Source organism: Anabrus simplex, chromosome 2, assembly GCF_040414725.1.
Source record: "Anabrus simplex isolate iqAnaSimp1 chromosome 2, ASM4041472v1, whole genome shotgun sequence".
Taxonomy (NCBI): Eukaryota; Metazoa; Arthropoda; class Insecta; order Orthoptera; family Tettigoniidae; genus Anabrus; species Anabrus simplex.
In genome coordinates this window covers 312,202,046-312,226,325 of record NC_090266.1, presented here as the reverse complement: position 1 = coordinate 312,226,325, position 24,280 = coordinate 312,202,046, and the positions used below count along the sequence as shown (strand labels likewise).

Here is a 24,280-nt window from a genome sequence, read left to right as displayed (position 1 = left end):
GTCTTCGTCGATTTGAAATTTTCCTGCCTGTTTTCATACTTAGAAGACATCGTGATTTATTCTAACAACTTTGAAGAGCATATTAGTCATCCTCAGGAATTCTTCACCAGATTGAAAGGACATGGATTCACCATCAATCCTGAGAAAATATTTTATGTTCCAAAAGAATTAAATTTTTGGGTCACGTCTCCAGGTCCGGCATTTCTGTTAATCCCGACAGAGTTAAATGTATTTGTGACTTCCCCAGGCCAAGAAATCTCCGTGGTGTCCGTAGATTTCTCGGCATGATTGGATTTTATGGTAGGTTCATCCCTAACATCTCTGAAATTTCAGCCCCTTTAAATTCTCTAAAAAGGAAATATATTTGATTATTCTGGAGTGATGCTCAGGAACAAGCCTTTCATCAACTTAAAGATGCCCTCTCTCGAGCCCTGGTGTTACACAGTCCCGACTTCAATGGCGAATTTGTCCTTCAGTGCGACGCTAGTGACATAGCCGTCTCGGCTGTACTGAATCAAAAGCTTGAGGATGATATTCTAGCTCCTATTGCCTACTTTAGCAAGAGATTACTCGATTCTGAAACTAGGTATTCCACATATGAGAAGGAATATTTAGTCTTCCTTGGCGTTGAAAAATTCCATCCCTACCTCGAGCATCGGCATTTTTGGGTCCATACTGACAATCAGGCGTTGTCTTGGATGAGTGCAAATGTCAAGAAGTTAGCAAGAACAGCTCGCTGGATTCTCAGATTGTCTTCATATAATTTTACTGTTGTACACGTCCGGGGGAAAGGACAACATTGTTGCCAATTGTTTATCGTGCATGTTTGATGGTGTTGAAACAGCTGATTACGAGATTGGATGCAGTCCCGATAATTATCTTCCTGCCTGTCTACTTCAGTATTACCCTTTCAATTTTACTGATCTGTCCGAGTTCCAAAAGAAAGACTATGAATGTGTTCGTCTGACTGACAAACTTTCTAGGAAAGAACCGGGTTGCGAGTCCTTTGAATTGAAACAGGGACTTCTGTACCACAATAATCCTCGCGGCCACTCCTCTAAAATTTTCGTCCCTCTGAATTTAAGGCCTATGATTTTAAATTACTACCATGATTGCTATTTAGGCGCTCATCTTGGCCAACTAAAGACCTTTCGCAAAATTGACCGTATCTACTACTGGCCAAACTTGAAAAAAGACGTCTTCGAATACGTCAGATCATGTGACGTCTGTCAAAAATGCAAACCAGCCCAAAATAGTCAGGTCGGTCTGCACTCTAACGACGTTGCCAATTTTCCAGGGGAGAAATTATTCATTGATTTCTTTGGACCCTTAACAAAATCTCGAAATGGCAAAATTGGAATTCTATCCATAATTGATGCTTTCTCTAAATTCATCTGGCTGTTCCCAGTGTGCAAGGTCAATTCCAACATTACTGTAAACTTGCTGTCTAAACATATTTTCGCAATTTTTAGCCCACCTAGAGTACTGGTTTCAGACAACTCCTCTGTTTTCACCAGTGCGAATTTTCGCAATCTTTGCTTTTCATAGGGGATCAGAAATGTTTGCCTCAGTCCCCATCACCCTCAGCCGAACCTTGTTGAGATGTTCCATCGTAATTTAAAAACATGCTTATCTGTTTTCACTATAACACTATAATCCCTCTGGGATTGTTACCTTTCGTTTTTCAGCCTGGGATTCAACACTAAAGTACACGAATCGAACCGGTTCACTCCTGCCGAGTTATTCCTAGGCAGAGTACTCAACGATCCGCTCTCCCTGAGGTGGAATATCGGGTATCTTTCAGAGCCCTCCCACCGCCTGAGTGTACTGGAAAAATGTAAAATAGCCTCCGAGCACCTTGTTAAAGCCAGGGATAGTGTGGGTAAGAGATACAATAAGGGGAGGATACCTGTACCTTTCAAAGTCCGAGACTTGGAGTTAGTAAAAAGATTCCCCATCAGCTTGACCGTGGATTACATTACTGCGAACTGTGTCAGAAGTGGTCCGAACCCAGGAGGATCATTGAACTTTTGGGACCTGTCACAGTCAAACTTGAGGATCCTTCCAGTCGTGTGCAGTCCAAAGCACACGTCTCCATGCTGAAACAGTTTCACGCCAGGAATTCGTAATTCTTACTATTTAACTTATTTGACAATTTCATGGTACTATGAATAAAATACCTACCCAGTTTTGAAGGGCATGTACTTAAACTGTTTTTTGTTCCAGGAAACAATGATCTGTAGTAAGAAATTGATGTACGAAGGTAGAATTTATTACGACGTCTATATTTATGAGTCGGAATGGGACTCGCATGAAATGGAGTGACTCATGCCTATACCAAACAAGAACTATACATATGTTTAACCAACGTCTGCTGTTCTCCGCGAGTCTGTGTTGGTGTGTGAAAGGACACATAGAGCCACATCTTTCTCCGTGAGTTCTTAATAACTAATGATGACAGAAGAAAAGAAAAATTATTTATGTCTGCATAAATTTTCATCCCTGTACATACGTTTTGTTGTTCTAAATTGTTCATATCAGTGTACCTAGATTAAGTTTAGTTATAAGGTTTTGGGGAAATAAGTGTGCACACTTAGATTTAAGCGACATCCATTGGTAAAATGAGCCCTCCTGCCTGATCACCAGGAAAGGTCTCATTTTCCGGGGTGTGTAGGGAAGGTGTGCCGAACTAAGCCTGCATTGGTGATGCACTTCCTTTATTCCTACTTCTCCTTGACTGTCGCTGTCGCCATTAGCGGTAACATTACCCGAATGTGACGTGAAACTTCCAGTTTCTCATTGAAGATGGCGCTCTAGCCATCTGTGTTGATTCACTGTCTATCTCTCGCTCTACGTGTGTTAAGTTGGTCTGCTCGTGATACCAACAACGGAGGAATCAAAAATGATGAACAAACTGGGATTTAAAATGTGCTTCTTGATCTACGAATTGCTATTATTGTGGATTTACTTGTTTCAAGGCTAGGCTCTCTGCTGGGAGTCATTATTTTGATTGACGTAAATATTCCGAGATTCCCGATTGCTCCCAGGTATTCATTCATTTTACATGCCATATTTACCAGAGCAGTTCCATGTGATTGTATTTCGGTAGTCTTTTATCACCTGTCTTTGCAGGCTCTTAGTTAATTAATTGTGTGTGTGACTTACATTTTTCTTTCTTTATTTGTGGGCACACGTGTGAGAACGGAGAGTGCTATTTACCTATCTGTTTGTTTGGGCCTGTGTATTTGTGGGTTTGGGACCATGCACTTCTGTTTCCTCATTGTTTGGAATCATGGCTGAGCATTGGTATATTGTGTTATTTGACGCTACGGGGTTTAATCCACGATTGTCCACGAGGCAATTTGGATGTCCTGGGTAGCGGGTCGACGGATGTTGTGATTGCTACAATTATATTTGGATCAGCCTTGCCTATTTTTGCGGCGGTCCAGCATTGTATCTGTATGCTCGTGCGTCCATGATATCCGTCGCTATCCGGTGCGATAATATATGTCGTGCCTTGACATATCAGTCTGGTCTGGGTCGATTTTATACTGGGCCTCTCTTCTTGTTCATAAGCGCGCGCGTGTGTGTGTGTGCGCGTCTGCCTGTGTACAGTTTATAGTACTCTCCATATCTCATAATTTTAATTTTTATTTTTATTTTTCGGTTTAGTTGGCTGGTTTGGGCCGTGTGTGGTGTGCTATTTTATATTTCTAGGCCGTTATCTGCTCCACTGTCCGCGATTAGTTTTTGTTTTTGTAACTGTGGCAACATCACCTTGTTCTTTTGATTCTGCTCCTTTGGAAGGCTGTGCTTTGGCAATGTTGTTGTAACGCGCTAGCATCGAGTGGACGCTCGTTTGGAGCACGGATGCCAACAGTTGATATGTGCACGGTGCGCATTAGTACGACTGCATTATCCCTTTCGTAGCTCCATTTTCTTATTCCTTCGATAATGTGTTCCACATCACATTACTTTTCTGAAATGAATTTGTATTTTTATGTGGTCATACGGAAGTGAACAGTGCAATCGTGTGCACTGTCGCCGTGTAACACAAAACTTACTATGTCATTGAATGGGATACTACTTTATGTTCTATTTTTCTGCAGTTATGTAAGTAACTTTTAATGCAGTTTCCCAGTTTTGCTTTCATTTTAATACTGTGTGTGTTTATAATAAACCCCATTTTCTTTTGATCCATTCTTTTATTCATGGAGATTACAGGTTCTTGCCTTTCTGTCCTTTTGCTCCCCTTTTGTCTATGCACGGGTCCAGCTCCGAACTGTTTTAGTTCGTTCCAGTCCATCCACGGCAATTTATGAAGAGAGGTAAGTATCTGCGCGTATATGTTGTGTATTGTGTTGATGTGTTATGGTAGCAGGGTAGGGGCTGGTAGAAACTGTAACAAGTATGTCATAAAGACTATGCTTCTCAGTTCAATATTGGACCCCTGCAAAATGATGAAAACCCATTAAACAAAGGGAGATGTATTACAAACCCTGTCAAACTGTTAAGCTTACTTTTTGTAGCAATCACGTCGAACAGCCATAGACCTAACTCGGCGGCTGTTACGCAACGAGTGGGGCCTGTTCTGTGTCATGTGCATGACGACGAGAAGCGTTGAGGAGGGGTAGTAGGGGTAGCAGAAAGAGTCGCCTGCGGGGCGATAGCGAAGGAGGGGTCTGGAGGACGTTGCGGATGAAAACAATAAAATAAAAAAACTCTTATGTAATGCACGAAGAACAGTAGTGTTTCTTGGCAATTTTATATTTGTCAACAACGTAATCAAGAAATCAAATAAAACCCTGGGTTTTCCTGAAATTTCATTTAGATTAAAATTGGCATTGGTGTAAGTGTATGAAACACGTCTCTGTAACGTCAAGCATAGGTCCCTTGTTGAGCGTCTCCACAATCTTAAGGTCTTGTTCTATGCCTGTGAACTTGTGTTTAAGATCATGGACATGGTGGCATACAGCTGAAAATCTGTTGTATTTCACACTATTAAGCTGTTCATTATAACTAATACTGAAACTACGTCCAGTTTGCCCAACATATCCACAGCCACAATCATTGCATCTAAACTTATATACTCCTGACTTGGAGTACGGATTAATCCTATTAATTGCTGTTGCGTTATGAAATACCTCTGTGCTTCTATTATCTGTCCTGAATGAGATCCTAATGTTATGCTTCTTAAAGATATTAGTGATCTTATAAACGTCTTTATTAAATGTAAATGTCGAAACACCTTTTATTTCTAGTTTATCTTTGATCAAAGTGGTGCAAAGGCAATGTTTAAACTTATTAATTATGCGTTGTATTAAGTCCTCTTTAAATCCATTAGCCTTGGCCATTAACCAGATGATATTCAGTTCTCTGTTTAAATTGCACTTAGACATTGGTACCTTAAATGCACAATCTACATGGCTATTGAAAGTCTCATACTTATGCGATTTTGGGTGCGATGAATCTTGCCTGATTGTGACAGCTGTCTGTGTAGGCTTTCTATAAACGCCAAAAGAAAATGAGGAAGAGTGCCTATTCATCTTGAGGTTCAAATAATTGATTTTTCTTGTTCATATTCCAGAGTGAACTTTATATGTTTGTCTATTGTATTAAGATTATCGAGTGTGGTTACAGCATCACTTACCCATCCGACTCGTTGGCTGAATGGTCAGCGTACTGGCCTTCGGTTCAGAGGGTCCCGGGTTCGATTCCAGGCCGGGTCGGGGATTTTAACCTTAATTGGTTAATTCCAATGGCACGGGGGCTGGGTGTATGTGTTGTCTTCCTCATCACAACACGCAGGTCGCCTACGGACATCAAATAGAAAGACCTGCACCTGGCGAGCCGAACCCGTCCTGGGATATCCCGGCACTAAAAGCCATAAGATATTTCATCACTTACCCGCTCATCTAGTATCATGAACGTATCATCCTAGACCCAAATAGTATATTCTTGAATTAGTCATCATTAATTATTAATGTATCCTCTAGAAAATCTAAATAAATTTCTGCCGGAATCCCTGAGGCCGGTGACCCCATTGCTAGGCCATGTTGTTTATAGATGATTCGGTTAATATTGTTATTAACCCCTTCGGTGGGCGATGCGGCGAGATCCGCGGCTACAAGTCGCTTGCTCAGTGGGGAATGCGGATATATCCGCCGATTCGGATTATATTTTCTTTCTCAGTTGCCTGCCTGCAGAGGTTTATTTCCTTTTTAGCAGCATATTCTGGATGAGTCTTCCCTCTGATGTGAATTTTTTCAACTATGTTCTCCCAATACAAATGTGTCATCCACGAGTTGCAACATAAAGAACGCAGCTGAGTCCGGGCAAGGACGACCTACGGCCTAATAGCTCCGCGCTGAAGCTTTAGCTCATCGCCTAATCGTCCCTTGGATGTAATAATATTTCTGCAGAAGGAATTTCTAGAGATTATGACACTGAACAGACTTCTCTGATGACATTTTAGAACTGTGACCTGATTTATTATCCCCAGTCTTGAGTTCATCCTTTACGACTGTAGTGTGTGTTTATCGTGAGTTACACAACATTTTATTATCGTACGCATTCGTAATACAGTCCTATTTCATGATTTCCGGCCAAACTGCTGAGACCAGGGTTCTATTCGATCCTCTTTCCTACATTTTTCCGCTAAAATATCTATAACGAATTACCGCCTCCCACTGTTAGAGGAAGACGATTTACGGGTCATAATAACCAAAATGTTGGAATTTAGTGGGGAGAACTGTGATATTGGTGAAGTAATTTCTGCCGAAGGGGAATTCGTGACAGGAATTTACATGGAAAATGTACTGCAAGCTGAATATACAGGGTTTGGGCGTAGCTGATGCGAATGTTCAGCAGTCGCAGAAGAGATGACATGTGTTCGATTCCAGTTCAAGTAGCGATCATGACAGTGACAGTTGTGACGATAATACTGATTACAATCCAACCATTGCAAGTTCTTCGTCAACTTACACTGAAAATGGACAAAGAAATTCCCGCTTTTATCCAACTTTCAATCGTGATGTAAAAAGAGTGTTTTTAGGGAAAACAAAACTGAGCGAAATATTTCAATTATTTTTTTATGGCGAGATATGCCAGAACATAGCTGAACAGACAAAAGATGCCGAGCATAAATCCCAGTTTATTAAGACAAAAGGAAGGAATCGAGATCGAGACTGTGTCCGGACAAATAAGGACGAAATAAAGCTTCTTATGGCCATACTGTTGCCGCAGGGGATTGTAGAGAAACCTAAATTAGGACACTATTTCTATCAATCGCTTGTTCACTACGCCTACTTTCTATGAGCTGATGACACAGAAGAGATTTTTTCTCACCAGATTGAGTGGCCTGGCCAGCCTCCTCACCCCAACTTGGCAGGTTCTATTCTGGCTCAGACCGGTGGTATTTGAAGATGCTCAAATACGTCGGCCTCTTGTCAGTAGATTTCCTAGCATGCAAATGAACTCCTGTGGGACTAAATTCCGGCACCTCAGTGTCTCCGAAAACCGTAAAAGTAGTTAGTGGGACGTGAAGCCAATAACATTATTATTATTATTATTACTATTACTATTATTATTATTATTATTATTATTATTATTGTTATTACTAATATTAGATTTTCCTCCACAGCTTTTTACATATCTCTGACAATGAGTTGAATAATGCACAACTTCTTCCCAAAATATACGAGATAAATCCAGTATTTGACCACCTGTTAGCAACATTTTCGGAAGCTTATACCTCTGATGGAAAAATGTCAATTGATGACAACCTCTTGATATGGAAAGGGTGGCTAGGGTGGAAGGTTTACATAACAAGAAAACGATCGCGTTTCGGAATGGAATTATATAAATTATGCGAAGGCGAGACAGGTTATATAACACGACCTACTTCATTGTGTATCATTATGAACAGCTGTAAAAGACATAACACTGTGAAGACTGTAAATACTGTAAATTTTTCCTATATTGTAGTGTAATATAGTCCGTTTATGTCACTTATGACTTGTAGGGAGGTGATATAAACTTGATCACTCGAAAGCGCTAATCAACATAACAGAAAAATTCGTGAGTGTTATAATTTATTCCATTGTACATCTTTTAAGTACATGAGAACTTTGTAAATCTACAATTTACATATGCAGAAACATTTATTTACAGGCAGAGATTGATAGTAAACTGCCTAAAATATTCAGATGGAAGTTACTGTATGAACAAAAACCAGAGCTTTGCTGTTAGGAAGAAGCAATCTCGATTTCACAGTGTGAAAGCACTTAGTACGCTTTTGCATAAAGTATTGAAAAATTAAAATAATAGAATTTTTCACAAATTAAATACATTATATTCAAGTAAATATTTCTCTTTTGGCCTTTCAATAGTTCATTTTTGTCTAAGATTGTTTTTAATCAATTAATTAAATATTTTCTTCAATCAGGGAAATCACTCGGGGAGTGAGCTAGTGTGAACCGAGCTCCCCGCTTAAGGGGTTAATAAGCAATTTTAGGATAGCCATAAACTCTTCAATTTCCAGAATACTCGAATGACTATGTCTTCAGATTCTTCTTGATAATGGGAAATCATTTACTAGTCTTAATATTAGGAAATATATTAACAATATAGAAAGAATGTATGGTGTAATGGGCTTGTAATCTGAATTTATTTAAATTAATCAATCCTAAGGAGACGCTGTAACCACTCTCACATAAAGTTCACTGGAATCCAAAAAAGAAAAATCAATTCATTATTTGGACCTCAAGATTAATAGGCACTCTTCCTCATTTTCTTTTGGCATTTATAGAAAGCATACACAGACAGCTGTCACAATCAGACAAGATTCATCGCACCCAAAATCGCATAAGTATGCGACTTACAATAGCCATATAGATCGTGCATTGAAGGTACAAATGTCTAAGTGCAACTTAAACAAAGAACTAAATATCATCCGGTTAATGGCCACGGATTTAAAGAGGACTTCATAGAACGCATAATTAATAAGTTTAAACATCGCCCTTGCACCACTTTGATCAAAGATAAACAGGAAATAAAAGGTGTTTTGATATTTAATAATAATAATGTTATTTGTTTTACGTCCCACTGACTACTCTTTTACGGTTTTCGGAGACGCAGAGGTGCCGGAATTTAGTCCCGCAAGAGTTCTTTCACGTGCCAGTAAATGTACCGACACAAGGCTGACGTATTTGAGCACCTTCAAATACCACCGGGCTGAGCCAGGATCGAACCTGCCAAGTTGGGGTCAGAAGGCCAGCGCCTTAACCGTCTGAGCCACTCAGCCCGGCATTTTTTTTTATATTTACATTTAATAAAGACATTTATAAGATCACTAATATCTTTAGGAAGCGTAACATTAGGATCTCATTCAGAACGGATAATACAAGCACAGAGGTATTTCATAACGCAACAGCAATTAATAGGATTAATCCTTACTCCAAGTCAGGAGTATGTAAGTTTAGAAGCAATGATTGTGGCTATGGATATGTAGGACAAACTGGACGTAGTTTCAGTATTAGATATAATGAACACCTTAATAGTGTGAAATACAACAGATTTTCAGCTGTATGCCACCATGTCCATGATCTTAAACACAAGTTCACAAGCATAGAACAAGACCTTAAGATTATGGAGACGCTCAACAAGGGGCCTGTGCTTGACGTTACAGAGGCGTGTTTCATACGCTTAGATCAATATTTCAATGCCAATCTTAATCTAAATGAAATTTCAGAAAAACCTAGGGTTTTATTTGATTTCTTGATTACGTTGTTGACAAATATAAAATTGCCAAGAAATACTACTGTTCTTCGTGCATTACGTAATAGTTTTTCGTTTTATTGTTTTCGCTTCATTTTCCGTATCAAAATTTAATCACTAAATTTTACACTATTGAGAATCTTCCACCGTTTTGATACTTTATTTTGCCTTTTGGCAAATTTTTTATTTATATGTTAACAGTACATGTTTCGTTCCTTGTTTAGGAACATCCTCAGCTGTTATAGTGGCTTAGGTGAATGGTTAAAATTTTAAAATACATAGATTTACAAATACATTAATTCACTTAAAAACTAAATACGAATTCAGATAGATGATATTAAAAACAGTGTGGGGTTAGTGTGTTACTGGTATGAGAGCAGATGATTACATGGTTGATTGACTTAAAACTATGTCTATTCATTAGAATAGTTGTTCAAAAAAATTTTCACTTTGTTACATAAAAAGTCTGTATGCAATTAAAATTCTTTAAAAAATGTTTGACTTCATAGCATTGTTCGAATTGTTGAAAGTTTTTCTTCCTTTCCTTCCAGGTAAGTTGTTGTATGTTGTGTGCTTGCTTATAGTGCTTTTGAGTGAGTCTAATGTGGAAACTTTTGGAGCTGATTGCTGATCTATTAATGTGAAGGGAGCCTCGTTTCAAATTTCTGAAATGAAATAAAATACGGTAGTGGGAATTTGTTCGAAAGCTGTGTCTTTGCGTAATATAGAATGTATAAAAAAGTTCATTTACCTTGCTATAGCTGAATTCCGATTCTACTGTGACCCTGGAGGGACGTTTGATACTGCTTTGCGTCTGGTGAAGTAATGGTGTGAGTATTCCGTTGTATGCTCCTCCCTACGGGGAGGAACGAAAGGAACGAAACATGTACTGTTAACCTATAAATAAAAAATTTGCCAAAAGGCAAAATAAAGTATCAAAACGGTGGAAGATTCTCAATAGTGTAAAATTTAGTGAGTTATTGTTTTCGTCCGCAACGTCCTCCGGACCCCTCATTCGCTATCGCCCCGCAGGCGACTCATTCTGCTACCCCTACTACCCCTCCTCAACACTTCTCAGCGTCATGCACATGACACAGAATAGGCCCCACTCGTTGTGTAATAGCCGCCGAGTTTGGTCTACGGCCGTTTGAGGTGAGTTCTACAAAAAGTAAGCTTTCCAGTTTGCTAGTTGCTTCACGTCGCACCGACACAGATAGGTCTTATGGCACTTTACAGTTTGACAGGGTATGTAATACATCTCCCTTTGTTTAATTGGGTTTTCATCATTTTGCAGGGGTCCAATATTGAACTGAGAAGCATAGCCTTTATGACATACTTGTTACAGTTCCACCATATCAGGTTACAACACAGCTAAGCATAATAAGAAAACACTGCTACCTCCGGCACCCAGTTTTAGAAGTTGGCACATTTTATTGTATATATCATACTGAATGTCAACACGAGTTTTTATTGGTGTAATATGTTTTTTAATGTAAAAAACAGTTTAACATTAATTTCAATAGCAACAAAAATGGAATATAGACCTATACCTTTCAAATTAGTGATTATTTCTGATCTGGAAGTTCAGAGACATTGAAATGACGCACAAGGTGTAAAAATAATAATTTAGCAACACCAATTGTAACGAATTCAGTACCCTAAGATGGAAAATCTTTTTAATGTTGTTTGCTTTTAACTGCTTTTTACCTATAAATTTTTTAACTGGTAGTAATACAAGTCAATTTTATCTTTTTATAATTTAATGTAATGTCTAAAGGAGCAAGTTGTGTAAATAATGTTGAGATGAATTTTATATTAATTGCCGGTTTCTCTTTACTTTAACGCAGCTGATGATGGTGTTGTAAAAACATCGAAACTAGTACTGCTAATAAAGTGATTATGTTGTAATACAATCAGACAACTTAGTTTTTGTATTAAATAGGTGGAACCTTTCAGATTTTATAAGTATTTGTAAACTCAGTTCAATACGGATAAATTAAGATGAAATTTCTTATGTTAAATAGCTGTTGGTAGTGAAAGAATTTCTTATTTCAGATCTCTAATCTTGTTGTGCTGAGACCAATACTGTTCAAGTACATTAGGAGAGCTGGTTCCTCTATACAGCCGATGTAATGAATCTCAATAGGACATTATACATTTAACGTCATCAGTTAGCCATGGAGTTTTATATTTTGGTATTTTAAGAAAATGTGACAGGTTTATCAAATCATACTTAGAAATGCATGAAACAGGAATCTGACCATGCAACAATATTTTATGAGGATTATTCATAACACAATGACTAAACGTATACCGTAATGATACACCTTTTCAATACTATATTATGGAATGTTTACATTACATTTTTAATCTAGGAACTAGTTTCTGCCTTGGTTGGCCATCATCAGCCATAATACAAAACTGTACAAACACATTAAATTACTAAATCAAATTGCATAAACATACACAAATGATGTTAAAAGGTATGTAAAATGTACGTAAAATGTATGATGAAATTAAAATGCCTTATGCATGATGCCAAAACGTTATACCTAATGTTGTCAACGAGAGGGGTTTCTCGTCAAACCTAACCTTTTTTGAAGAGGATCCAAAAGGTAAAATTTTTCCATCACCGTTATCACTGAAAAATTTCAAGCATTATGAGTGGCAAGCTCGTATTTGTAATAAATTCAGCTGTTCAAAACTTTCTTTTATTCTGTGTGAATGTTTCAAGCATTAATTTCAATCAAGGTAATGTCACATGAACATTCCCATATTCATGAAAGTTAAAAATGAACAGCATCCAAGTGCAATACGAGGGACATGCATTAGCAACTGAATCTGCTAGTGACCGCTAAGCCACAGTTTCACCCAGATGCCATGGTGCCTGCCGCGGATAATTGTACACGTAGGGGTGCAAGGAGAAATGATCACCCTTTCTCTTATATATGCTATGCTGTTAGGCTTAATTTCAATAATCCCCCCTTAGCACCTCCCTGAATAACCCTCTAAGCTCCAGGGCCTAATTTTGTTCCATAACCCTTATCATTAAATCATTGTTTTAAACTAAACTTCATAGCCATGGCCTCCCTCTTCTTCTTTCCCCTCTCCACATTCATTATTTTCCAAGGTAACCTATCCTCCTCCATTCATCTGACATGATCCCACCAACAAGCCAATTTTTTCAAAAAGCCTCCCCCATTCAACTCATATGATCCTCACCACTGAAGCTAATTTATACATAAAGCTTCATCCATAGAGTTCATAACTCCTAACAAAGTCTTTATCTCCTCCCTTCCAGTATCCTCCTTATCCTCCTGCCACTGTTTCCACACGTACCAGTAATCATTCTCGCTACCTTCATACCTGTTACTTCTAACTCATTAATACAAATTGCATCTTAGCCACTAAAAGCTGTAAAATAGGCACGCAAAAAGGGCACAAAAAGTATTGAAAATATGGTAAGGCAGGACAAAAAATCTGTTAATGTGTAAAAATTGGTTTTCACTCACTTTACAGAACAGGATTGAAACCACATCACAATTTCTATAATTAATTAATTTACTTCGGTTTTTAACGTTGGTTAGGGGATGTGAAGAAACATAACATATTTTTACCTATTTGCCAAAATTCTAAATACAGGTTATTTAAAATCATTTCCATTATTTCTAACAATAACAAAGCAAAGAGACTGTTGCTGAGTCCCTCTTTCTGTAAGAGGGATAACAGGTCAACACCACCCTCCAACTAGCCAAGGTGCAACATGCCCTTCAAGAACATTTTTTTTTTTTTTTTTTTGCAACTTTCTTTAAGTCGCACCAACACAGATAGGTCTCACAGCGACGATGGAATAGAAAAGGGCTAGGCGTGGGAAGGAAGCGGCTATTGCCTTAGTTAACGTACAGCCCAAGCATTTTTTGCCTAGTGTGAAAATGGAAAAGCACAGAAAACCCTCTTCAGGGCTGCCGACAGTGGGGTTCGAACCCACTATCTGCCGAACGCAAGTTCACTGCTGTGCACCCCTAACCGCACGGCCAACTTTCTCTGTGCCTTCTAGAACAGGGCAGTCCCATTTTTGCAACGAGGACATGCTGCATAATTCTGAAAATAAAAAGCAAATTTTTGCTATTTTCAATGCAATACAATCTTAATTTCGTAAATAGAGAAGCAAATAGGCATTGATAACCATCAAACCCCAAAACAAGCAAACATAGTTAAAATTATTCTTGTTGTACACAACCCTAAGACCCCAAGCGTATTTTATATTAAATTGTTTGCATTATATTTGTAAAAATAATCCACAACCATTTTGCTTAACATGCAGTCTCGACCCATGTATAAACTAACCTGAGTCCACCCAGCTTTCACTCCCAGACAGCAAACTCAGTCTGGTATACTGATCAATTAAATACCCCAATAACTACCGCAATCCTTCCTATTCCCTTGCTTATTGTACATGCATTTACTGCTTCATCCAATCAGACTAACCAACATTCAATGCTAATCTTGTTACTTTGTGAAGCCATTTCATCCCTGCCTTCCCATTATTTTTCACCATTTCAGATCTAGTTTCATCTATTCTTGCTGCTTTATTATTACAATGGAGTGTATTTACCATCCTTTACACTTCAAGCATAATTTCACTGACACGATTGTCCTCTTCATGCACTTGGTTGTTCATGACTTCTACAGACGATTTCCTTTTATACTGAAAAAATTTTCAAAATATTACTTCCAGCTTTCCAGTTATTCCCTGGGGTTAACTATGAGTACACGTGATTTACCCAAAACACTATTCATTGCCCTTTCCCCTCCCATGACAACCTGTCATGGCGGCAAGTGAAACAGGCGAGCAAAGTTACTGTTACTATACACTGCTTAACCCAATTGCATCATTTGACAACCCTAAAAAAAGTCATGCGTGCCATACAAATCAAATGACAACCTCCACTCGCGGCGATGCATTACTGTATAACAATACATGTAGTTCAGTTACTAATCCACAGATGCCACTTGTATGCATTCTGAGCTGAAGTTTAGACATGCGGCTTCAGTTATTTCCCTTGCTCCAGTTTATCACACACTTCTGGAACAAGAGGTAAAAGAATCTTTGTTAAAATGATTTTGCTCATGCCAGTTGCCATCATGGCATTAAGCAGATGTGTTGGTGTTGTTGAAGATGGAATTCGAAAGCTAATAGTGTTACAGAGTTATAGAGAGTGGCGTCAAGTGAACTATCGATTGTTACAAACTGCTACCAACTTCAGTGTTCACTGTTTCCAAGGAGTAAAAGTGTATTGTACTGAATCGATTGCAACGAGTACAGCTAACATTACGAAAGTTTATCTGTACAAAGCACAAGTATTTCCTGTTGTAAAATGGGTGTGTGCGGAAAATGTTCTAAAGCTGTGGCAAGTCAGGATGTAAATGGAAAAATTCAGTGCAAGTTATGCAGTAATCTATTTCATAGTGCATGTGTAAATCTTACGGAAGAGTACGTGAAAAATTTGCGATCCAATGATGAGATGTGGTTATGCTGTAATTGTGAGAAAACTCCGTGTAGTAATGCGAGTGATCAGGAGGACAGTAAAGTTGCAGAAAATATACCGACTGTAAGCGAGATATATCGACTTCTGCTTTCAATTAGTAAAGAAGTTAAGGAATCGTGTAAGAATCTTGAGGTAGAGCTCGGTAAATCTCTGAACTAGGTTCATGAGAAACTGGAGGAAAACTTTATTTTACTCAAGAGTCATGGAGAAGAACTGAAATCATGTAAGGAAGTTATTGAGAGCCTTAAATCAGAGAACTGTGCATTAAAGAACAAGATCAGCAACTTACAGCAACAAATAGATGACCTAGACCAATATGGAAGGCAGAATACACTGGAAATACATGGAATTCCTAAAATGCCAAATGAAGATGTGATCTCCTTATTGAAAAATGTAGGTCGGGCATTAGATGTTACTGTGACTGATAATATGATTGACACATGTCATAGGTTAAAAAAGCCAGTAAGTCAACCTCACGCAGGAGTTATCGTGAAATTTGTTAGAAGATTTGATAGGGATATGTTTCTCCAGAGGCGTAAGATTAAACGTAACTTGAGCTGTGCTGACATTGGACTTACCTCTGGGGGGCCTATCTATGTCAACCAAAATCTCACTTTAAACAGAAGGATTATTTTCAGTGAAGCGAGAAAGGTGAAAAGGGAGAGAGATTTTGCATATTTGTGGGTGGATAATGCAGGAAATATTAAACTTAGGAAGAAAGCAAGTGACACTTATGTATATACTCTTAGAACAATTGATGATGTTAAGAATTTGGCATGATATAGATGGCTGTAAGGGATAAATTGTTATCATTTTACTATCAGAATGTTAGAGGGTTGAACACCAAAATAAGTGACATATACACAAGTGTCCTTGCTAGTAATTATGACGTGATTATGGTTACAGAGTCATGGTTGACGAAGAACGTATATAATGGAGAAATATTTGATACAAGATATGTTTTTCGGCGGGATCGTGTTCATAAAAAGGGTGGTGGTGTTTTGATAGCTGTTGATAATACTTTTAAATCTGTTCTTGTAGAAATTGATGTAGAGAACATCAAATGTGTCTGTGTTAAATTTATTTTAGGTGAAAAGGTGTATCTCGTGGTAACTGTTTACTTTCCACCAAACTCTGATTTAGAAACTTATAATAATTTTTTTGTTGTACTTGAAAACATCGAATTCATACAACATTATAATGTTATTATAACGGGTGATTTTAACTTACCTATGATCAATGATAGTAACTGTAATTTACTTAACTGTGGACCAAAATGTCTTGCTCTGGCTAATTTTATTGCTTTACTCAATCTGAATTTGTTTAATAACGTAAAAAATGCCAATGGTAAAACACTTGATTTAGTTCTGTCCAACTATGTAGGAAATATTAATGTATTCAGAAGAGATTACCCCCTTGTGCCTGAAGATTCTAATCATCCTGCTTTATATTTTGAACTGGTTGCTAACATTGAGAGAGTCAAAATATTACCTGTCAGCATCTACAATTTCAAGAAGGCCGATTTTTATGAGTTGTATGCATCGTTACAAAAGTATGACTGGAATCAGTTACTATTGAGTAAAGACCCCAACAATGCAGTAAGCTATTTTTATGAAGTCCTTAATAACCTTTTCACAAAATATGTTCCTAAAAAAAACAGTGAATAAGAAAAGAATGTACCCTTGTTGGTTTACATTAGATATAATTAAAATGTTGAAATTAAAGGAGATTCACAGGAAGCACATAAAGCATTCTGAATACAGTGCTCACATGTACAAACAATTAAGAAAACAGTCTAAGACACTTATTGCAAGGGCATATAAATTGTATATATTACAGTCACAGGATAATATAAAAAATGATCCGAAAACGTTTTGGGGTTTCATAAAAAGTAAACGAAATAATAGTTTGTTCAAACAGTGTATGGCATATAGTGGAAACCATTTTGTAACTGCGCAAGGAATAGCCAATGCGTTTGCATGTTATTTTCAAACTGTTTATGCACCCCAGCCTTCTTTATATATAGCCTCCGAGTCAGTGTCAATGATTACTGCTCATAGTTTGCAGATGGGTCCTATACGCGAAGACGAGTATAAAGATGCAGTAACAAAACTTAAGGCTTCTAAATCGGCGGGAATTGATCACATACCTCCTTACATTATTAAAGGATGTGCAGAGGTGCTAATGCTTCCACTATGTACCATATATAATTTTAAAGACGCAAATATTTCCTGAAATTTGGAAAATAAGTAAAATAACTCCGATCCTTAAATCTGGTGATAGTTCGAAAATTGAGAACTACAGAGCTATTTCAATAATATGTGCTCCAGCGAAGCTCTTTGAACAAATACTCTATGTTAGAATATTTAATCATATCAAACCATACGTATCAGAATTTCAGCATGGGTTTTGTCCCAAGCGTTCTACTACGACTAATCTTATGAACTTTATTCAGGATATTTCTGATTCATTGAATGAAGGGCTTCCTGTCGATGCAGTTTATACTGACTTTGCAAAAGCTTTTGATAAAATTGATCATGGTATTCTTTTGAGAAAATTATCATTATTTGGTTTATCTTCTGAATTTCTGAAATTAATTTCTTCATATCTATTAGATAGAAAACAGTTTGTATCTTATGCACAAAATACTTAATTCAAGTTCAAAGTTAATTCTGGAGTCCCTCAGGGCTCAAACCTTGGTCCATTGTTCTTTTTATTATTTATAAATGACTTACCGAATGTAATAAAATATTCAAAATGCTTACTCTTTGCTGACAACTTAAAGATTTATAAGCAAATTACCGGGTATGATGATGCTATGGAATTGCAAGCCGATCTGAACAACTGTTACAAATGGTGTGTTGCAAACAGGCTTTTTTTCAATATTAAAAAGTGTTTTGTGATCACATTTTCTCGTAATAAGAATGTGACTGTGAATAACTACAGTATAAATGGTGAGATCTTGCAGAGGTGTAATTTAGTAAATGATCTGAGTGTTATGCTTGATTCAAAACTTTCATTCAACAGTCACATTCACAAAATTACAAATGATGGATTTAGACAATTAGGGTTTATTATTAGAAATACTCGGGAACTTAGCGATGAATATACTTTAAAAATCTTATTCAGTCATCTTGTTAGAAGTAAACTTGAATATGCATGTGTAGTGTGGTCTCCTCAGTACATGAGTACAATTAACGAAATAGAAAAAATACAAAACAAATTTTTGCGATATTTATATGTTAAAAAATATAACCAATCATCATATCATCAAAGAGTTTCTTATAGAACTCTATTAAATGAATTTGGTTTAATGCAGCTCAGTACACGTAGAATATTAGCTCAACAGATATTTCTTTACAAGACAGTTATTGGAATATTAATTAACCAAGTGTTTCTTAAAAGAATCAACTTCAATACCAAGGGGGTAACTCTTCGTTTGAGACAAACATTTTACTGCCCCTTCTCAAGCACCTCACATCATAAAAATTCACCTGTTGTAAAAATGTGTGAAGTATATAACAAAATATCTTCAGACAGCAGACAAATAGATTTTGCTTTATCACTTCCTTTATTTTCAAAAATGTTAAAACAATATTTACATTATAATTAATAATTTATTGGAGAAAATTCAGCACTGAAATATGATGTATGTAATGCCACTATTATTTTTCAAATGTATATGTGTTCGTGTATTTGCTGTTCTTTTGAATATTTTTCTTTTTTCTCTGCTTATTTGTTTTATCTTCCTTAACTTTAATACTTTATATGTTTGTATGTTTTATTGAAAATGTGTTTAAATTATTCTTAATTTAGTCAAGGCAATCTTGGTTTTTTAATTGTTATATATTATTTTGTACATCTAGGTACCATTTATATATTGAATGTATTTTGTACCATCCATTGTAATTGGGGATATACCCTGTTATGGATGTATTAATAAATAAATATTGAAGGCAGTGACATTTCTGATGACGAAATAGGCCCTGAAGGTGTTAGTTTGAGTTCTAGCAATGCATGTAATAGTGCAGATGACACATCAAGTGATACAAATTACAACGGTGGACCAAGTCTTTCGAAATGAGTTCGTTCTTTGGCACAGACTAACTTGACTGACTGGAACTGGACAAACGGTGACAGTACTCCTGTTGGATACGTAAGTTTGATACACAGCCACTACCGGAACTCTCACTTTCTTGTGACTACATCAACCCACTGTTTGAAAAATATATAACAAGAAAATGCGTATGCAGCCAGACAGTTGAGCAATCCTGACAAAAAAGTTTTTTTTTGCAAGTTGCTTTTACGCCGCACCGACACAGATAGGTCTTATGGCGATGATGGGACGAGAAAGGGCTAGAAATGGGAAGGAAGCGGCCGTGGCCTTATTTAAGATACAGCCCCAGCATTTGCCTGGTGTGAAAATGGGAATTGCAAGTGACTAATCTCATGTTTTGATCCGTATTGAAATCTGTTGATATACAATAATAAAGTTTTATTTTGAATCCACCTGTTCAATACATTATAATGTTGTTACATTTAAAATAACTTCATTAGTTAAAAAGTTATATATGGGACATGTTTCGCTCCCTTACAGAGCATCATCAGCCAAATCTGAATCTCAAATAATTGTTATTTACGTAAATAAAGACTTAAGAACTATTAGAACATTTTTGACAAACTTAAAACTTATTCTATTAGAAAAATCATAAAATATAAAATCTTTGTATACATGGCTTAATTACATGTGCTTAATAGGAAGATACATTAAAATTATGGAAGAGAGAGTACTAAAATATAAAATAATATATATATTATGTCCAAAATCCTAGAAAGACATGAAAATCAATCTTAGGAGTTAAATTTGAGGATTTTCTTGGCAATGAGATCTGGTAAAAAAGTTATTTATCCCTTGTGGATAAGAGTCTATAAAGATTCAAATTTATCGTCAATTTGATGATTGAACTTATAACAGGATAAATTTTGGTCTTCAAGAAATTTAAATGCTTGTTGTCATGTGACCTCGGCGAATGCTTGATGACAGTGACAGAGCGCCGTACTGCGCGGAGTACAGATGCCACATCAGGAAATCGGCGGCCTCGGACAGGTTCCTTCAACTTTGGAAACAGCTCGAAGCCGCAGGGACTCATGTCTGGTAAGTATGGAGGATGTTCCAAGACCTCCCAATGCCACCGTTGCAATAAGAGCTTGACATTGTTTCTGACATGACAACATGCGTTGTTATGCAACACGGCAGGGCACGTGTTTGAACACGCGCAGTAGCGTGGCGAGAAGCAAGTCAGAGCAAGGCTTGGATAGGAACTGGCCTTAGGGAGTTTCACCAACTTTGATGACCTTGTCCTTGGAAGACTCATCATAAGAATTAAAGCTTTTAATATTCTGATATGGATATGGTCCCATTTTCCTATTCTGAGGCCAGAGTTCAAATCTATCTCAGTCAGTACATTGAAGCTACCAGCAATGCATGTCATATTTTAAAGAAATATCATTCAAATTTTAACATGTGAAGAATTTTTACAAGAAGTGATGGCCAATTTTATGAAAAATAGTGTTTATTGTCTTTAGTGTATTCTCAAACAGTTCATAAAGGACATGGGTTATTCCATTTTTTTAAATTACTAGACAGCAACAATGATGTATCGCCATCTGTTACGAATTTTTTTGCTAGGGGCTTTACGTCGCACCGACACAGATAGGTCTTATGGCGACGATGGGATAGAAAAGGTCTAGGAGTTGGAAGGAAGCGGCCGTGGCCTTAATTAAGGTACAGCCCCAGCACTGTTACGAATTGCTATGGCTGAAGAAGTCTTATATTAGTCAAGACATGAAGCAAAGAATGTTTAATATATTTTAATATTGAATGTGTTTCCACTTGTAAAGTGAAATGTATTGACTGGGAGGACCATTAAAACTAACACTAGTTCATAATTTAAACTGTATCAATACGGATCTATATGATGAAGTTTGTAAATAGTAATAAGTGGTATGTTCCGACCTGTCAGTGGAGAGATGGCGTGGAATGAAATCAGAAGACGAATCAGTTGGAGTGGTGTCTTTAGAAGTAGAAAAGATCACAATATGGAGATGAAGCTGGAATTCAAGAGAACAAATTGAGGCAAATATTTGTTTATAGGAAGGGGAATTAGGGATTGGAATAACTTACCAAGGGAGATTTCAATGAATTTCCAATTTCTTTGCAATCGTTTGAGGAAAGGCTACGAAAACAACAGATAGGGAATCTGACGTATTTGAGCACCTTCAAATACCACCAAACTGAGCCAGGATTGAACCTGCCAAGTTGGGGTCAGAAGGCCAGCACCTCAAACATCTGAGCCACTCACCTCAACTAATACAATAGTTTTCTTTCCACTTTTCAGAGGTTTCGCTACCTCATGCTTTCCAACACCAGCCGTTAAAGCGAATTGACTCAAATGCATGCAATCGTGCGTGACTTTCCTTGCTGCTGACAACAACCGATACCAGATAAATAGGGATTTCTTCGAGCAGATACTGGATATTTAAGTTATTGACCAGAAGCTTAGAACAACAATACAATTTTCAATCAATAAAACTCTTTCGCATCCAATACTTTATACTTTAAAAGTTCAGAAAAACCTCAATTTTTAAAATTTTTAAATGGACTATTTACTGGGTGGACGAAGAATGAAAGAAGTTTGTAGAAGTTGAAGTCATATGGTTTTGTTTACGCTTACTTTATTCTCTAGTTGGAAAGAGTTTAGTAAGCATTTCAAACTTCTCGTTTAGATTTTGATTTAGCAAAAAATATATTCCTTATACATCAAATGTTTTGTGGTATGCTTGTTTTATCATGATTTTTTTTTTTTTTTTTGCTAGGGGCTTTACGTCGCACCGACACAGATAGGTCTTATGGCGACGATGGAATAGGAAAGGCCTAGGAGTTGGAAGGAAGCGGCCGTGGCCTTAATTAAGGTACAGCCCCAGCATTTGCCTGGTGTGAAAATGGGAAACCACGGAAAACCATCTTCAGGGCTGCCGATAGTGGGATTCGAACCTACTATCTCCCGGATGCAAGCTCACAGCCGCACGCCTCTACGAGCACGGCCAACTCGCCCGGTATATCATGATTTTTATAAAACAACACTGAAAATGGGTATGAGATACACACAACCACTGGTGTGACTTATTGTTCTTTTTTCAGGTAATATGTCAAATTATCAGAGAACTTTTAATTTCAGCAATACTTTGGACCTGGAAGCAGTGAGCGAAGCATATCTTACTGAAGAAAGTGATTATGAAAATAATATAGCTGACAGTGAATCGGATGAAGAGTATATATCAGAACAAGAATGTAATTCCAAATCAGAACAAAGTGTTGAATCTAGTGATGACGATGGGGATGAAAACACTGGTACTGAATGTTATACGGCTGTTAAAAAGAAAAATAATACCGTAAGTTATAAACTCTTGGAACTGGCTGAAAACTCCACTGCACCAAGTAAATCGTGCAATCGATAACATTTTGCTCCATCATCCAGGAGTAATTAATATGACCAGCCAATAAACTTACAAATATTTTTGGAAATGGACTTGCCTTTTCTCCATGTGTAAGATCCAACAGATAGTAGTTATATGGAAATGTATGTGCACCATTCACAGCAACTGCGTTTGGTCATGAGACGCGCAGGAAACAGATGTCACAGAGATGAAGGCACTTTTTGGCCTGCTTTAATTAGCCGGAGTTTACCACACCAATTGCCTCAATCTCACAGAGCTGGGGAGAATGGACTACCTAATACAGGTCATGCGTCTGAACAGATTTCAGTTTCTGATGAGAGATATAAGATTTGATGATCCTGAAACAAGAGAAGAAATAAATAAAGTAGATCGCTTGGCACCTATTAGGGACGTATTGCAAGCATTTGTCGTGAACTGTCAGAAGTGTTACTCAATAGGAGAAAACTTTATGGTCGACGAAAAATTAAGACAGCGTTAGTTGAAGGTGTAGTTCTGTTCCACATATGCCAAAGAAGCCGAGAAAATACGGTATAAAAATGCATGTCATGATAGATGCGAGAGTTTTCGATGCTTATAAAATATGGATGTGTATGCCGGAATACAAACGGAGAGACCATTTTCTGTCAGCTACAAACCTAGTGATGTCTTGAAAAGACTGGGGTCTCCTATCTTTAGTTCAGGAAGGAATATGACTTGCGACAATTAGTTTTCTGATTTCGACCTGCTCCACGAATTAGCTGAGAATAAGCTTTCATTTGTTAGTACCATGAAGAAAAATAAATTTCAAATTCCACACGAATTGAAAACAACGAAAGGATGAGAGCCTTACACTTGTTTGACTTCGAGAAGGATGCAACATTCGTATCTTGTGTTCCCAAACCAAATAGGAACGTCCATAATGTTGATGCTATTGACCCTGACAGTAGGGAAAAGAAGAAACTGGAAGCAACATTTTACAATCTGACCAAGGAGGTGCTGATACAAACAATAAGCTTTGTGAATCCTACAATGTCGCCCGAAACATGAAACGAAGGCCTCTCGTTTTCTTTTCATTACTGAACGTTGCAGCTATCAATACTTTTATTGTATTCACAGAAAATACAGTCAGGAAAATGAAATTAAGAGAATACCTCTGTAATACATCAGAACACCTTCTTGAAGAAAACATCCAACGAAGAGCAGCTGTCCCAGCACTGGAGAGCTTCGGGAGAAAATAAACGAAAGCAAGATGCATCTGAAGCTAAAGAAGAAAGTGGATGTCCTGAAAGGAAAAGGTGCAGGCTGTGCTTGAAAGAAAAACTAACAAGATTAACCTGGTACACATGTGAGTTTTGTGAACAGTTTATCTGTGTGCAGCATTCCAATTATATCTACACCGATCATAATCCTCAAACATGAGAACTGTGGTAACATTATTTTTATCAGGTCTTCATGTT

At 37.3% G+C, this 24,280-nt stretch overlaps 1 protein-coding gene across 4 annotated transcripts in view; it reads right to left on the bottom strand.

The window, feature by feature from the left end:
- The window catches only part of Magi (membrane associated guanylate kinase, WW and PDZ domain containing protein magi), a 670,891-nt gene that overhangs the window by 602,137 nt on the left and 44,474 nt on the right, over positions 1-24,280 (bottom strand). The window contains exon 2 of one of the 4 annotated variants that reach the window (XM_068226157.1): positions 22,921-23,182. The exons of the other annotated variants lie outside the window; for them this stretch is intronic. The gene's annotated coding sequence lies outside the window, so the exon portion shown is untranslated. The remainder of the gene's footprint in view (positions 1-22,920; positions 23,183-24,280) is intronic. 4 annotated transcript variants of the gene reach the window in all.